The 3,727-nt window shown below is 37.4% G+C and overlaps 1 pseudogene; it reads right to left on the bottom strand.

Moving 5' to 3' along the window:
* Nucleotides 1–800: 800 nt before the first annotated feature.
* The window catches only part of LOC105116273 (uncharacterized), a 10,902-nt pseudogene continuing 7,975 nt past the window's right edge, over nt 801–3,727 (bottom strand).

Genomic DNA, 3,727 nt, shown 5'->3' with positions numbered 1-3,727 from the left:
AGGTCCATTAGGGTTTCTTTAAGTTCAAATTCAGTATAAATAAAGGCATAACCCAAACATGTAAAGGTTACGCAATTTTCAGATTAATAAAACTTCTTTGCTGCACTTATTGTGTGTTGGTGGGATAATCTCCCTTCCTTGGTTCTCTAAAGAACTGAAAACGACTTATCGAAGAACGACTGACTTCGTGGCGTCATCCTTATACTTCTCGTTCGCGAATCAATATTCGTTGGGTGGGGGTTTCTGTTTTCAATAGTGCTGGTGCCTAGGTACAAGTTATCTTTGTGTCACACTCCTATCAAACCTGATTTACTTGGCTTTCCGGGAATTGGCATCTTTGCGTGTGGGTTGCGTGACCATGTGATCACGAGGTTCGCATCACAAGATCAACCGGATATCCATGAGAAGGCCCTTGACAGGTACTCACTGAATGGTAAAGCAAAATATGCAATCACAAAATATGTCTCTACACACAAACTACCACCACATCATCAAGCCCTCATAAATGAGATGGCGAATATAAGAATACCTACAAAGGTTGAGGATGCCTTACAACACCCGAAATGGGCAAAAGCAATGGAGGCAGAAATGAGGGCATTACAAAGAAATGACACATGAAATATTGTATCACTCCTTCTAGGAAAAAAACTAGTAGGTTGCAAGTGGATATTCAACCTCAAACATAGAGCAGATGACACAATTGATCGGTTCAAAGCAAGGCTAGTAGCAAAAGGGTAGTACACATAGTCATTTAGGGGTACACACAGTCATTAGGCATTGACTATCAAGAAACTTTTGCTCTAGTTGCAAAAATGAACACCATCAGAGTCTTGTTGTCTTTCGCAGCAAATTTCAGTTGGCCTTTGAAGCAATTTGATGTGAAGAATGCATTTCTCCATGGGGATCTGGAAGAAGAAGTCTATATGCAGCTTCCACCTGGGTTTAACAGTTCACAATCAAGTGAAAAAGTGTGTAGATTACAAAAAGCATTGTATGACTTGAAGCAATCGCCAAGAGCATGGTTTGGGAGATTCACAGAAGCTATGAAACGAATTGGTTATCACCAAGGTAACTCTGATCACACTCTATTCATCAAATAAAAGAATGGTAAAATTACACTACTCATTATTTATGTAGATGACATGATCGTAACTGGTGATGACACAGATGAAATAAAAAAGCTACAAGAATGTTTGTCTACCGAATTCAAAATGAAAGATTTAGGAGGACTTAAATATTTTTTAGGAATTGAAGTTGCAAGAACTAAAAATGGTATATACTTGTCACAACAAAAGTATGTACTAAACCTATTATCTGAAATGGGTGTGCTAGAATGCAAACTAGTAGAGTCTTCGATTGTTCAAAATCATCATTTGGCCATTCACCTAGATCAGGTACCAACAAACAAAGAAAGATACCAGCGATTGGTAAGGTGGTTAATTTATTTATCTCACACTCGCCCAAGCATTGCCTATGTGGTTAGTATGGTAAGTTAGTGATGCGAACCTCGTGATCATGTGATCATGCAACCCACAATAAAGATTGAGATTTGATCCCGGAAAGCCGAAATAGATTTGATAGGAGTGTGACACAATGGAAACCTGCCCCAAGGCACCAACACTATTGGATTGAGTAGAATGACGCCACGAAGCCAGTTAATCTTCGATAAGTCAGATTCAGTTTGTTCAAGAATGCAAGAATCACTCTCACACGTTAAAACTAAAAAAGAATTCAAAAGTAATTATCATCCAAAAGCTGCCAAAATTTTGGCTTACATGAGTTTAAATAGTTCTTGAAAAGTTAACCATAATGGACCCTTTATGTGGACTTAAATTGATACTCTAATGGACATTTCAATTCTAACTTGGTTGAAACATTCAAAACCAATGCATTCAATGCCTCTTTCAATGCCTTTGTCTTGGATCGAGTCATTGGACCATTTGGAACATGTAATGGGTTCTTACTAGTGTTTTTGGGCTGGTCCACATCATCCCCTCTTTCCTCGAAAGGATTCAACCTCAAATCAAAATATGTGTCAAAAAGCCTCGAATCAAAATTTATGTCAAACAACATAAGATCAACAACATTAAAGGTAACATTAATACCATACTCATCTAGAAGGTCAATTTTGTATGTGTTGTCATTGATTCTCTCTAAAACCTGTAATGGACCATCACTAAGAGGCTGTAATATTGATTTTCTTTGGTTAGGAAACTGTTCCTTACACATGTGCACCCAAACCCAATCACCGGATTAGAAAATAACTAGTTTACAACCCTTATTTGCTTTAGAAGCTTAAAGTCTGTCCTTTTCCTTTATTTGCAGTCAAACTCCCTCATGGAGTTGTCTCCCCACCTTTGTCTTCTTTTCACCATCTAAACTTACTCTTTCTTCAAAAGGCAAAGGAATTAAGTCCATAGAAGTCAGTGGATTATAACCATAAACAATTTCAAATGGAGAAAAACCAGTGGTCGAATGCACAGTTCTATTATAAGAAAACTCAACGTAAGGAAAACATTCTTCCCAACTCTTTAAATTCTTTTGAATTATAGCATGCAGAAGTTGGGATAATATTCTATTCATTACCTCAGTTTGTCCATATGTTTGAGGATGACATGTTGTTGAAAATAAGAGTTTAGTTCCCAACTTTCCCCATAAGGTCTTCCAAAAGTAGCTAAGGAACTTAACATCACAATCTGACACTATAGTCTTAGGAATGCCATGCAAACCTACAGTCTCCCTAAAAAACAAGTCTGCGATATGAGATGCATCATTTGTTTTATTGCATGCAATGAAATCGCCATTTTAAAAAACCTATCAACCACAACAAAAATTGTCTCTACCTTTCTTTGACCTAGGTAAACCTAAAACAAAGTCCATAGAGATATCTACCCAAGGTTCAGTAAGCACAGGTAATGGTGTATATAGCCCATGCGGTTGTACTCTAAATTTTGCCTTTCTACAACCAATGCAATGTTCACAAATTCGTTGCACATCTCTTTTCATCTTTGGCCAATAAAAATGCTCATGCTTGAAATCCAAGGTTTTCGCAACCCTAAAATGACCCATTAAACCACCCCCATGTGCTTCACGAACAAGCAATTCACACAAAGAACTAGCAGGAACACACAATCTATTCTTTTTGAACAAATAACCATCCATCAAATAAAACTTACCAAAAGCCGAATGTCCACATGCATTATAAATCTCAGTAAAGTCAGAATCATTATCATACAATTCTTTCACATATTCAAAGCCTAGCAATCTAGTATTCATTGTCTGTAAAAGAACATACCTGCGTAAAAGTGCATCAGCTACGATGTTCTCTTTGCCTTGCTTATACTTGATTACATAAGGAAAAGTTTCAATGAATTCAATCCATTTTGCATGCCTCCTATTCAACTTACCTTGTCCTTTCAGATGTTTCAAGGACTCATGATCCGAATGGATTACGAACTCTTTTGGCCACAAGTAATGTTGCCATGTCTCAAGTGCTCTTACCAATGCATAGAGTTCTTTGTCGTAAGTGGGATAGTTCAAGGTCGCTCCGCTTAACTTCTCACTAAAGTATGCAATAGGCCTCCGATCCTGCATCAAAACAAAACTTATTCCCATTCCAGATGCATCACATTCTATTTCAAATGCTTTCGCAAAGTCAGGTAAAGCCAAAACAGGTGCAGAACATAATTTATCTTTCAAAAGAACAAAAGCCAATTCTTATTCCTCC

Source organism: Populus euphratica, unplaced genomic scaffold, assembly GCF_000495115.2.
Source record: "Populus euphratica unplaced genomic scaffold, PopEup_1.0 scaffold887.1, whole genome shotgun sequence".
In the NCBI taxonomy this organism is placed as follows: Eukaryota; Viridiplantae; Streptophyta; class Magnoliopsida; order Malpighiales; family Salicaceae; genus Populus; species Populus euphratica.
This window is presented reverse-complemented; position numbering and strand designations above follow the sequence as displayed.